The 14,215-nt window shown below is 47.9% G+C and overlaps 1 long non-coding RNA gene across 1 annotated transcript; it reads right to left on the bottom strand.

Annotated features, from left to right (window-relative positions):
- Window positions 1-679: 679 nt before the first annotated feature.
- Window positions 680-11,894, bottom strand: LOC138782938 (uncharacterized). Its single transcript, XR_011361599.1, has 3 exons — window positions 11,631-11,894; window positions 1,591-1,674; window positions 680-922 (listed from the first exon to the last, which is right to left on the bottom strand). It is a non-coding gene; the product is annotated as an uncharacterized lncRNA (long non-coding RNA).
- Between the last annotated feature and the right edge of the window lie 2,321 nt (window positions 11,895-14,215).

Genomic DNA, 14,215 nt, shown 5'->3' with positions numbered 1-14,215 from the left:
AGATAATCTCTCAGATAATCTTAGGGTGCGTGCACACTATGGAATGTCCGTGTATGACCCACGGCGGATTCCGTCGCTCGTATACGCATGCAGCGGCGTGGATCTCCGCCCGTGCCATAGACACTATTCTATGCATGGGCAGATTCCACATTCCGCCGAAAGAATTGACATGTCGCGTGCAGGTACGAGTGACGGAATCCGCCGAGGGTCATACACGGGAATTCTGTAGTGTGCACGCACCCTGACTGTGTAAATTGACCCTTAGAGAGTATCATAAACCATGAACACAGCAGAATGGGGGGTGGGTGGGTGGAGCGTCCTTGCTGTATCATGCAGGAAGAGGGCTGATACTGAGCAGGAAGGGTATATGACAACCAAACTGCTCCATGATAGGCCACCACATAAGGGATTCCGATTACTCCTAAGCCACCAATGAGATTGGGAGGTGGAAACACCAAACACGACAGGGCTGGATTACCCGGGCCACAAACACCCTGGCAGTTCCTTACTTAGGCAGATTGGTGTACCCAAGGCTGCTAGGAGTAGCGCACCTCTAAGCAACATAACTGACCCCTTAACCTTTATTAATATCTATTAGATAACTTTAAAGCGTAACTGTCATGTTTTTTTTTTTATTGCAGAAATCAGTAGTATAAGCGATTTTAAGAAACTCTGTAATAGGTTTCATCAGCCAAAAAAGCCTCCTTCTGTACTCAAGAAGCAATCTCCCAGCCTCCCCCCCCTGACTTCTTATCTGTGCATTATCAGGCAAACACGTCTTCATTACAGAGAAGCCAGTGAAGACGGGTTCTGCTCTCTCCATTGTACGCCTTGTACGCATTGTAGCATGAAGACCATCATCTCCCTATTCTGTGGATCTGGGTTTCTGGAACACTGTCTTTAGCTGCCTCCGTCGCTGTTCCTATAAGAAAGGAGTGTGCGCCATAGTCAGCTGGAGAAACACCTGATAACTCCAAAACTTTTCTTCATCACCGACTGAAATTGAAAATAGGTTAAGAGGCAGCCGTCATCATGTAGCAAGAAAGTATCACCATGGGGGTGTCAGGAAACGTATTGGAAGACTATTTGTACCAGGTACATACTACCTGTTGCAGACATTATCAGAAACCAGGTACCATCTTCCTGCAACAAATTCTAACCCTAAAAGACGCTACCACATCCATCAGACTTAAGACCACACGAACAAGTGGATGGTGGGGCCACAAGCTCACCAATTCTCAAGGCCCCAAAGAAGGCTAAGCAGAAGGCCACTGTGAACAAAAGGGCTTTAGAGTCCGACTAACAGAGTGAGCAAAGATGGGTCAACATCTTGCCAAGCAAAGCGTTGGTGATGGGACATCTACAGTCTTTTTGGGCATATTCTCTCTTTCAACTTGGAAGAAACATCAGTTCAATCCCTCAGTTTAAAATAGAAACTGAGCCCCAATAACCTTCGCAGAGCCACTAAGCTTGAAACCCCGCTTTCCCGTAAGGAGAGCAGATAGGAGATGGTAACTGCGAACCTATCCACATTACATATGGCAACTTAATGGGACCCCACCATTGAAAGGCATTCCCTCCACGCCTTACCATAACTGTTCCAGGTAAGTCCCAGCGATGATGTGGGCACTCTGCATCCTCCTGTGCTGCACCTGGGCAAAGGCTTTGAAACTCCTGCCAATTAAAGCGAGAGAGATTGTCAGCTATCAAGTTACAGGTGCCGGGAACATATTGTGACTAAAAGCAAATACTATATTCCTGCCAATCTTAAGGCCAAGGTTTGGAACACCAATCCAAACCTAGTATGGCCTCAAAACCACAAGAACCTGCTGCATCAGTGAAAAGGGGCACCTCAGCGTTAGTGACCTCACAAGATGGAACACATGTTCAACCATTGTATGTTGACAGGAATTGTCTCCAAACCATGAGGTCCGCTTTTAACCCCTTAAGGACCAAGCCTATTTGGGCCTTAATGACCAGGCTCATTTTTCAAAATCTGACCTGTCTCACTTTATGTGCTTATAGCTCAGTGATGCTTTAACGTATGCTAGCGATTCTGAGATTGTTTTTTCGTAACATATAGTACTTTATGTTAGTGGCAAAATTTGGTCACTGTCTTGTGTGTTTTTTGTGAAAAACATCAAAATATCATGAAAAATTAGAAAATTGTGCACTTTACGAACTTTGAAATTCTTTGCTTCTAAAAAAAGAAAGTCACATGACAAAAATTAGTTACTAAGTCACATTACCAATATGTCCTCTTTATTCTGCCATAATTTCGTAAACATATTTAACTTTTTTAGGGTGTTACGGGGCTTAGAAATTTATCAGCAAATTATCAAATTTTCATGAAATTTCCAAAACTGATTTTTTTTAGGGACCAGTTCTTTTCTTAAGCTGATTTAGGAGGCTTGTATACTGGAAACCCCCATAAGTGACCCCATTTTGGAAACTAGACACCTTAACCCTTTAAGGACATGGCCCATTTTCGTTTTTACGTTTTCGGTTTTTCCTCCTTTTGTTTAAAAGGTCATAGCACTTGCATTTTTCCACCTAGAAACCCACATGACCCCTTATTTTTTGCGTCACTAATTGTACTTTGCAATTACAGGCTGAATTTTTGCATAAAGTACACTGCGAAACCAGAAAAAAATTCAAAGTGTGGTGAAATTGAAAAAAAACCCGCATTTCTTTTATTTGGGGGAAATGTGTTTTTACGCCATTCGCCCTGGGGTAAAACTGACTTGTTATGCATGTTCCTCAAGTCGTTACGATTAAAACGATATATAACATGTATAACTTATATTGTATCTGATGGCCTGTAAAAAATTCAAACCGTTGTTAACCAATATACGTTCCTTAAAATCGCTCCATTCCCAGGCTTATAGCGCTTTTATCCTTTGGTCTATGGGGCTGTGCGAGGTGTCATTTTTTGCGCCATGATGTGATCTTTCTATCGGTACCTTGATTGCGCATATACGACTTTTTGATCGCTTTATATTACATTTTTTCTGGATTTGATGCGACCAAAAATACAATTTTGCACTTTGGGATTTTTTGCGCTGACGCCGTTTACCGTACGAGATCAGGAATGTGATTAATTAATAGTTTTGGGCGATTACGGCTGCTGCAGCCGAAAACGAACGAGTGCCGAGCCGAGGACGGCGCCATCTTGAACGCGTCCCCGGCCGGCATCAGTAACGGAGATCGCTCCTCCAGGACAAGGTCCCGGAGGAGCGATCTCCCCCACTAGACCCCAGGGAAACGTTGCCTCCGGTAATCGGAACTTTGACAGCTGCCTCCGATTAGCTAATTAGCGGGCACGGCGATCAGACCGTGCCCGCTAATAGCAGCGGTCCCGGGCTACTCGCGGCACCCGGGATCGCGGCACTTCAAAGCTGGGCCGCCGCGCGGCCCCGCTTTGAAGTGCAAGTGAGGACATATGACGTACGCATACGTCCTATGTCCTTAAGAGGTTAAAGAATTAATCTAGGGGTATAATGAGCATTTTAACCCTACAGGGGCTGGAAGAAAGTATTCACAATTAGGCCCGAAAAAAATGGCAAAAAGAAATTTTCCAATAATATATTTGTTAAGATTAAAGTATCTCATTTTCATAATAAACATGAGAGAAAATGCACCCGAAATTTAGTAACGCAGGTTCTCCTGAGTACAACGGTACCCCATATGTGGGCATAAACCACTGTATGGGCACACAGCCGGGCTCAGAAGGGAAGGAGCGCCTATTAGCATTTCCAGTTCAGATTTTGCTTAAGTTTCTGAGCGCCAGGTGCGTTTGCAGTGCCCCTGTAGTGTCAGCAGAATAGAACCCCCCCCCAAAAGTCACCCCATTTTGGAAAGTACACCCCTCAAAGAATACATCTTGGTGTGTGGTGACCATTTTGACCCCACAGGTATTAGAGGAAAGTATTCAAAAGAAGACAGTAAAAATGAAAAAATAGAATTTTTCCAATAATATGTTTGTTTAGTTTGAAATTTCTCAATTTCACGGGAAACAGGGAAGAAAACTCACCCCAATACATGTAACGCAGGTTCTCCTGCGTAGAACGGTACCCCATACGTGGGCATAAACCACTGTATGGGCACACAGTGGGGCTCAGAAGGGAAGGAGCGCCAATTAGCATTTCCAGTTCAGATTTTGCTGAAGAAGTTTCTGAGCGCCAGGTACGTTTGCAGCTCCCCTGTAGTGTCAGCAGAATAACCCCCCTACAAAAGCCCCCCTTATTTAGGAAAGTGCACCCCTCAAAGAATACATCTTGGGGTGTGGTGACCATTTTGACCCCACAAGTATTAGAGGAAAGTATTCAAAAGAAGACAGTAAAAATGAAAAAATAACATTTTTCCAATAATATGTTTGTTTAGTTTGACATTTCTCAATTTCACGAGGAACAGGGGAGAAAACTCACCCTAATATATGTAAAGCAGGTTCTCCTGAGTAGAACTGTACCCCATATGTGGGCATAAACCACTGCATGGGCACACAGCCGGGCTCAGAAGGGAAGGAGCGCCAATTAGCATTTTCAGTGAAGATTTTTCTGAAGTTTCTGAGCGCCAGGTGCGTTTTCAGAGCCCCTGTAGTGTCAGCAGAATAGAACCCCCCAAAAGTCATCCCATTTTGGAAAGTACAACCCTCAAGGAATTCAACTTGGGGTGTGGTGAGCATTTTGACCCCACAGGTATTGGAGGAAAGTATTCAAAAGAAGACCGTAAAAATGAAAAAAATTTAATTTTTCCAATAACATGTTTGTTTAGTTTGAAATTTCTCTATTTCACCAGGAACAGGGGAGAAAAAGCACCCCAAAATTTGTAACGGAGGTTCTCCTGAGTACAATGGTACCCCATACGTGGGCATAAACCACTGTATGGGCACACAGCAGGGCTCAGAAGAGAAGGAGTGTCATTTTAGTTACAGGCATTATGTGGGTGTTTACTGGTTATCTGGGGTGGTAATGGACAATCTCGGGGTGTTTACTGGCTATCTGAGGTGGCAACAGGCAATCTGGTGGGGTTATGGGCAATCTGGGGTGGTTACGAGCAGTCTGTGCCAATCTGGGGTGGTTACGGGCAATCTGTGGTGGTCACGGGCAATCTGGGGTGGTTACGGGCAATCTGGGGGTGTTTACTGGCTGTATGGGGTGGTTATGGGCAATCTTGGGGTGTTTACTGGCTATATGGGGTGGTTATGGGCAATCTTGGGGTGTTTACTGGCTATATGGGGTGGTTATGGGCAATCTTGGGGTGTTTATTGGCTATCTGGGGTGGTGATGGGCAATCTGGGGGTGTTCACTGACTATCTGGGGTTGCAACGGGCAATCTGGGGTGGTGACGGGAAATCTGGGGTGGTGACGGGCAATCTGGGGGGGTTGCGGGCAATCTGGGGTGGTTGCGAGCAATCTGGGGTGGTTGCGAGCAATCTGGGGTGGTTGCGAGCAATCTGGGGTGGTTACAGGCAATTTGGGGTAGTTACAGGCAGTCTGTGGCAATCTGGGGTGGTTACGGGCAATCTGTGGTGGTTACGGGCTGTCTGGAATGGGAATGGGCTATCTGGGGTGGTTACAGGCAATCTGGAGGGGATACGGGAAATCGGGAGATTACAGGCAATTTGGGGTAGTGACAGGCAATCTGGGGTAGTGACGGGCAATCTGGGGTGGTTATGGGCTGTCTGGGATGGTTATGGACTATCTGGGGTGGATACGGGCAATCTGGGGAGATTACGGACAATCTGGGGAGATTACAGGCAATCTAGGGTGGTTACAGGCAATCTGGGGTGGTGACGGGCAATCTGGGGTGGTTACAGGTACTCTGGGGTGGTTACAAGTAATCCAGGGTGGTTACGGGTAATCCAGGGCACTTGACTTTGGTGACAGGCGTAAAAAAGTGCCGACACCATTTGGAACAAGCGATAAGTGGTATGTAGTATATACCGCTGATCACTTGTACTGGGACCACACCGGGTGGTCACCGATTATTGCCCCATGCTCTCCGCCACCTCCGGTCGGTGGAGGGAATGAAGCTTTGATCATTTTTAGGAATCCATCACTGTGAACAGAGTCTGTTCACAGTGATGGCGGCGGCCATCTGATCCAAGAGGGGAGGGTCAGTGACCAGGTCACTAGGGTTAATTCTGGGGACAGGGGCGGGGACATGTTCTCATCTCCTCTCACTGTGGATTCATGGTGAGAAGAGATGAAAGCGTTCAACTGCGCTGGCAATGTCCGTTACCGGTGGCCGCCGTTATACTGATAATAACGACGATCGACGGTGAGGGGACTTGCCGGGACTTACCCCACACTCTGCCCCAACCCCTCAGCTACCTCTGGTAGCTGAGAGGAGGGGGCTGCGGGCATTACCGGTGCTGCTGCACTATTCTGCACCATCGCCATAAAGAGCTGATGGCAGCAGAATAGAGCCCATTAGTGATCGCCGTAATAATCCGTAATAATTACTATTGTAATGCAGTGTATTGAGTATGTGTCAGCTACTTGCTGACAGGCATCTGCTTGGCCTTACCTGTGTATGGCTGAGCAGAGGCATATCCATGGTGAGCCCGGGGGCCTTCATTAGGACCCCGGGATCACCATGGAGACCGTCGGGGGACCGGACTTTGCCGCGGGACTTCTGATCAGGTCAGTATACCCGCGGCACCGACCGGAACCCGTTAGATGCCGCTGTCACGCTTTGACAGTTACAGGAGGGGGTCAGCTGTCACACTGACCGCTGATCCCCCGTCCTGCAGCCGTCGCCGGGCGGCAATTTGTTCCGATGCGTACGCCGTTAAAAGGCGTACGTATCGGAATAAAGCCCATTAGTGACCGCCGTGAAAAGGCAGCATGGCGGTCACTAAGGGGTTAAAGGCTTTGTCAGGCGAATATTGTGGCCTGGCCATTGGACCAATCTCATTCTCGTGAATAAAGACAGACGCCTGCCAGAAATACTGCCCATGGGCATTATTCTGCAGGTGAAGACTAATACACCTAGGAGGAATTGTAACTGGTCAAGGGTGACCTTTTTTTAGTAGAACAGAAAACAGCATTAAAACCATTTCTAGCGAATCGAGTTCTATCCCTAGAAAGGGAAGTGGTGGGACCCTCAGTTTTGTCTGCCGCTATGGATACACCAAACTTTTTCATATAGAAACAAGGTGGAAAGGAAAAACTGATATGTTACCACCAGGGGCTACAAACAAGAATTCATCAAGGTAATGTATGATTGCATTGCTACCCATCTCATCAGGGCCGTCTTAACAAAACTATGGGCCCCTGGGCACAGTTGTGGACTGGGCCCCCCCACCCAAGATCAAGTCCCCGCATCACCCCTCCCCCCCTAACCTTGTGCCATGCAGCCCCATGTGGGGAAAAAGAAATAGAATACCCCCCTGCATCCCCCCATATAGAATAGCCCCCCCTGCATCCCCCCATATAGAATAGCCCCCCCCATATAGAATAGCCCCCCTGCATCCCCCCATATAGAATAGCCCCCCCCCTGTGTATCCCCCCATATAGAATAGCCCCCCCTGTGCATCCCCCATATAGAATAGCCCCCCCCCATATAGAATAGCCCCCCCTGTGCATCCCCCCATATAGAATAGCCCCCCCTGTGCATCTCCCCATATAGAATAGCCCCCCCTGTGCATCTCCCCATATAGAATAGCCCCCCCTGTGCATCTCCCCATATAGAATAGCCCCCCCTGTGCATCTCCCCATATAGAATAGCCCCCCCTGTGCATCTCCCCATATAGAATAGCCCCCCCTGTGCATCTCCCCATATAGAATAGCCCCCCCCTGTGCATCTCCCCATATAGAATAGCCCCCCCTGTGCATCTCCCCATATAGAATAGCCCCCCCTGTGCATCTCCCCATATAGAATAGCCCCCCCTGTGCATCTCCCCATATAGAATAGCCCCCCCCTGTGCATCTCCCCATATAGAATAGCCCCCCCTGTGCATCTCCCCATATAGAATAGCCCCCCCTGTGCATCTTCCCATATAGAATAGCCCCCCTGTGCACCCCCCCCCCTATAGAATAGACCCCCCTGTGCATCTTCCCACGAAGAATAGCTCCCCCCTGCATCCTCCCATCTAAAATAGCCCTCCTGTGCATCTCAATTCGCCCCATCCCCCCCCGGTGTGGCCACATGTGAAGGGGTTTAAAAAAAAAATATATAAAAAAATAATACAACTCACCTCTCCTCGGGCCGGATCTTCAGTCTGCAGCTTCTCCCTGCTGCTGCAGCACGGCGGCTCCTCTCTCCGCTCTCAGGTCCTCAGCGGCGCGTCAGGGAAGTAACGTCACCGCTGGGGACCTGATGTAGGTGCCTGCAGACGTGCCTGCGTACAGCACGTCTGCGGCTCCTGGGGGGATCAGGCGGCCCAGAAGAGACTGAGGGAATAGCACGGCGGCCGGCCGCGCTATTCTCTCAGTCACAACTACTGCAGAGGGTCGGCCGCGGGTCGTGGCCCACGGCCCACTCAATGGTGAGGAAGACCGGCCGGGGGACACATGCCCCCCGGCCCAGCCCGCCCCTGGTCTTTCCCTTTCTGCAGGGTAGGCGACTGCCACTGGGGCCCCCCATGAGTCATAGGCCCCCGGGCAGCCGCCTACCCTGCCCAATGGGAAAGACTGCCCTGCATCTCATATCGTAACTTCCATTCCAAAATGGAACCGAATAGTTCGAAATAATAGCATGGTATAGAACAGCCCATTGGCAAGCAAGTATCATAGTATAGTGACTAGTGATGAGCGAGCATGCTCGTCCCAGCTTGGTACTCGTTCGAGTATGAGGGTACTAGTTACTCGGACGAGCATCTCGCGATACTCGAGAAAATCTCATCATCCATTTCCTGTAAGTTTGGGCGCTATTTCTCAGCTAATAAACATGCAGGAGACTCTTTGGTACATCCTGCGATCACGTGGGACCCATACATGTCGATAGCAGTGATTGGTTGGCCAGATCAGATGACCCTGCCATATAAAAAGCGCGTCCGGCAAGGCTCTGCTCACATGTATGCTGGAAGAGATTAGGGACAGAGCTGCTGCTGGTCAGGGAGAGCGTTAGGGGGGTGAATTAGTGTTCCAGTAGGCAGGAAATACTAGCGAAACAACCAAACAGCCCTTACTTCAAATCGTTTTTAAATTGTATTTCTACAGACTGCTGGCTGGGACTTGCAGTGCAGCTACCACGATTTCACCTGCACATTGTGGTGACCGGCTGCTGGCAGAAAGGGGACATTAGGTGTTGCATACACACCCCTAAGAAGGGCTCAGTAAATCAGTACTCTTTTATTGGGCCCTCTACTATATTTTCTGATTTCTGTATTTCTTACACAAGACATATATTTAAGTTCACTACTGCCTGCACAGAGTAAAGGGGGTGTCACAGAGTGTGTACAGGTGCAGCCATCGCCAGATTGTATATCACAGCCCCCAAAAAACTAGTGGGACCACTAGTATATTTTCTGATTTCTGTATTTCTTACGCAAGCCATATCTAAGTTTACTACTGCTTGCACAGTGTAAAGGGGGTGTCACAGAGTGAGGTTGTGTGCACCTGAGCTCCCTCTGGGGGAGGGGGAATGGCTTCAGATCCTGGAGGGAGTGAGGGGAGTTGGACTGAGTCCTCTGGGAAAGGCCCTGGTCTGGATCTGGGCCTCCATCCTGATGTTGGAGAAGGTCCATCTTGTGGAGGTCAGTCTGGGGTTGTGGATGAGGAGATGGCTGCTGTCGCTGCTGTAAGTACTAAAGTTATCAATAAGGATATACTGAAGACGGAATTGCAAATCTCAAGATTGCGTGATGACGTAAAGAGAGAGACTGATCCTAGAGAGAAGCTGATGAAGTGTGAGCGGCTGGATGTTTGTCCGAGGGATCTTGTTGCTATGAAAGATTCATATAGAAAAGAGCCAAATGTACCCCCAAAAATACAGACATGGTCACCTCTAGTAAGGAAGGAAACCAGGCATCAAGCATCCCGGAGACAGGAAATGATCAGCAATCAGGACATTGTTTATGACAGTGTGATAAATATTGTAACACAAGAGAGATCTGCAAGTGTCATGGCTGCTGCACAGCCTGTAGAGGGCAATGTGGCCACTGAGGGGTTAACTGCACCAGGCACTGGGGATGACTGCATGGACTGCAAGGATACATGGTCACAGGATAATAGTGCTGTATGTGATCCAGACCCTGAGAGGAGAGGGTTAATAGTCCATATATCTGATGCCTGTGTACTGGGTGGGATTGTGTCTGATACTCAGGAGCCTGTAAGACTGCAAACAGGCAGGGCCGCCATCAGGATTTTCGGGGCCCCATACAGCCAAATTGTCCTGTGTGGTTGGCACAGGGCACATCACTCCCGGCTAGCTGGGGTGGGGATGTAACGGCAAACAAACAGCACACTTAACATACAAATTGAAATTAGATGTGCTGTCTGCCGCTGCTTTGCAACTAGAACCCCCAGCATGCCTGGTCAGCCGCTGCTGATATATATATATATATATATATATATATATATATATATATATATATGGATGTAGTATACACATATATATATGCTGGATATAGTATACACATACCATACAGCCTGGATATAATATACAGATACCATACAGCATCACCCCTCCAGACTCCATGTCCACAGAAATCAACACACACACACACATCCTCTTTAATATGACCCACGGATAGAACGCCGCCATCACGGTGAAGCCGATGCCGTGGTATGTCTTTAGAGCTGCGGCCCGGTTCCCGTGTACGGCGCCGTTCTATCCACGGGTACCGAGCTAGGTCTGAAGCACAGGAGGCGGGCCGGCTTGCCCCAGTGGGCGGAATCCCCCGCCTCCCTATGACGCGGCTCCATTGATTATAATGGAGCCCCGTCATAGAGGGGAGGGAATTCCCTCCCACTGGGGCAAGCCGGCCCGCCTCCTGTGCTTCAGACGCATTGTTACATTGGTCAAGCACAGCAGAGCCGAGTTGTCGGTTACATTGGTCAAGCACAGCAGAGCCGAGTTGTCGGTTACATTGGTCAAGCACAGCAGAGCCGAGTTGTCGGTTACATTGGTCGGGCACAGCAGAGTTGTCAGTTACATTGGTCAGGCACAGCAGAGCTGAGTTGTCGGTTACATTGGTCAGGCACAGCAGAGTTGTCAGTTACATTGGTCAAGCACAGCAGAGCTGAGTTGTCGGTTACATTGGTCAGGCACAGCAGAGTTGTCAGTTACATTGGTCAGGCACAGCAGATCTGAGTTGTCGGTTACATTGGTCAGGCTCAGCAGAGCCGAGTTGTCGTTTACATTGGTCAGGCACAGCAGAGTTGTCAGTTACATTGGTCAGGCACAGCAGAGTTGTCAGTTACATTGGTCAGGCACAGCAGAGTTGTCGGTTACATTGGTCAGGCACAGCAGAGTTGTCGGTTACATTGGTCAGGCACAGCAGAGCCGAGTTGTCAGTACGGTAGGGACTGGTTCAGCCATAGCAGATTTATATACTATACCAGGATGTTGACACACACACACTCTCTCTCTCACTCACACACTCTCTATCTCTCACACTCACACACACACACACACACACTCACTCACTCACTCACACTCACTCTCTCACACACACTTACTCTATGCAGGGAAGCTCCAGGACCCATTCAGTCTTCAGTGCTCCTCACACAGCGGCTCCTCCCCTCCCCCTCATGTTCCGACCTTGCAGCAGAGACGATGGCAGCCAGAGAAGTTTGTGAGATGGAAGGAGGGAGGGAGGAGAGAGGAGAGGGGAATCAGGAGAGAGGAGAGAGGAGAGGGGGAGGCAGGAGAGAGGAGAGAGGAGAGGGGAATCAGGAGAGAGGAGAGAGGAGAGGGGCCCGCTGCATCTACCTGTTATCTGGGAGAGCACACAGGCCGGAAGTCACCAGCTCCACACGAGCCTGGAAGCTGCTGAGGAGGGGGCCGGTCCATTGTGGAGGGAGGGGGGGATTCTGCAGCCCGGTCCACAGACAGTGCAGGGGGGAGGAGGGCCTAATGATTTTAGTTAAGTAGAAGGGGCCCCTTACATCTGCGAGAGCTCTCCCCTCTCCCTGCACTGTCTGTATACCAGGCTTCTCACAAAGTGTAGTGTGTGGGAGACCCGGGCCCCCCCATAGGCCGGGCCCCATACACCTGTACTGCCAGTAATGCCCTGTTGGCGGCCCTGCCAACAGGTAACCAACCTATATCCCCCGCAGACTGCTGGCTCTTATGACTAAATAAAAACACAACACCATTCTACTTTTGCTGGACGAGGGTCGGCCACAGCATTTATTAATTTTAACTCTTTCAAGTAACTCCCAACTCTCTCCAACATGGAGAACTCATACCCAGGCTGGGCGCGGAGTGCCGGCCGCTGGACTCCCAGCGGGCACATCAAACTTCCAGGCTCGCTTTATCACAACCTTTAACCTCGGAACCGCCACCAAGGAGCCCTTATAAACCTATAGGGCTCCGACCCCCGCCAAGCAAATATATGGCCTGTTTGATGCCATCCTGGAGGACAGATATAAAAATATCCAATCCGATGTCGAAGAGATGCACTCCATCAGGCCGCATCAGACTGCTGTTGTCACCCTCGAGCTGCCGGTGCCTAACTACCACCCAGGACCTGGATCTTACAAATCGGGACACACGGGAATTGATGGACCTACGGGCCCTCTCAACGGCAGCGACATCCCGGGCATCTTGCCAGACCAAGACTAGGTCTGAGAAAAAGGTAGCAAAACGGTTGATGTCTGCTCGCATGAGTGTCAATAACTCAGCCATTCTCATGGAGCAGAGATCATTTCCCCCCACATGCAAAACTAAAATTATTGCACCAGACACTCTGGAACTGATGTCAACAACTTCCAAGAACACCTGGAGCCACCGCAGCCCACCAATACTCCTCCAATTGACTTCCATGCCACGAAATCCAAGGTCGCGGCCCACCGGTTGACACTCCTCTCTCTGTGCCGCTCGAGCAATATATGAGTGGCCAAGAATCCAGATCACGGGCCTAGCAAGACCTAATAATAGCAGGGGGAACTCCGATAGCCGACAACCGAAATAAACTGGTACCTGGTAACGAGAGTGGAATCTGCATGAATGAAAAAATTCTGGCCTCTGGGCCGCAAAGACAGATACTCAGTGACGCATTGCACCGGGCAAACAGAGCCGTTTACACCTTGTATGGGTATCCATACACCTTGAAGATAATATAAAAAAACTTTAAAAAGAAAGGGACATAAAGAATACAAATAAACTGTAAATAAAATACGTGGACTGAATATAAAGAACAAAGGTGCACGGATATATATATTTATTGTAAAGAGGGGAAAGAAACTCTTTGCACTTATGTACAAGCTAAATTATTGGTGATGGCTGTGTAAATAGAAATTAGGTCTTTAAGCATCTGGTGACTTTTTGAATATAGAAGTTTTTAACTAAGTTATTTTTTTAAAAAAAAAAAAGAGTGGATTAACTTAGTGGGGAAAATTAAAAGTTATGAGTATATATCCGCCCGGGCCTCAAGGAGAGCAATCAGTAAACACAAGAAGATATGGGGAAAGTGGAGTGAGCAGATAGGCGGAATGTAAGGTGAATGGAGGCTTTTGTTTTTTTTTTTTTTTTTTTGTTTTTTTTTTTTTTGTTTTTTTTTTTCCTGCCGTGCCGAATGGTAAGGGGGGTGGGGGAGGTGAGGGGTAATTGTATGTATTTTTGTACTGTATGTATTGTATATATGGTATATGGAGTTTTATGTTGGAAATTTATAAAAAAATAAATAATTTAAAAAAAAAAAAAACATTGGCCAAAAAAATAATTCAAGAAGGAGTTGTCGGAATGGAAAGAAACATTCAAGGTGTGAATGTAATGATGATATGCGTAAGTCATTACAATATTTCATTTTTTTATTTATTTATTTATTTATTTTATTTTTTATGGCAGATTGCGGGGGGTAGGGGAGGGTTGCAGAGAATTTGGGATGAAAAGTTTTATATGAGATAAAGTAAAAGATTTGTAAAATGTGATAATATTTTATATGAATTGTAATAATTGATGTAATGTATTGTTCTTTTTGGAAAAATGAAAAATAAAGTGGAAAAAAAAAAAAAATTTAAAGATAAAATCCTATTTTTTCAGTGCGACATAAACACATATAGGAAATTAACATTAATTACAAATCATCAGAGTGCTACTG

This window comes from Dendropsophus ebraccatus, chromosome 2 (genome assembly GCF_027789765.1).
Source record: "Dendropsophus ebraccatus isolate aDenEbr1 chromosome 2, aDenEbr1.pat, whole genome shotgun sequence".
Taxonomy (NCBI): domain Eukaryota; kingdom Metazoa; phylum Chordata; class Amphibia; order Anura; family Hylidae; genus Dendropsophus; species Dendropsophus ebraccatus.
Note: the sequence above shows the minus strand (reverse complement) of the source record. Positions and strands in the feature narration are given on the sequence as shown.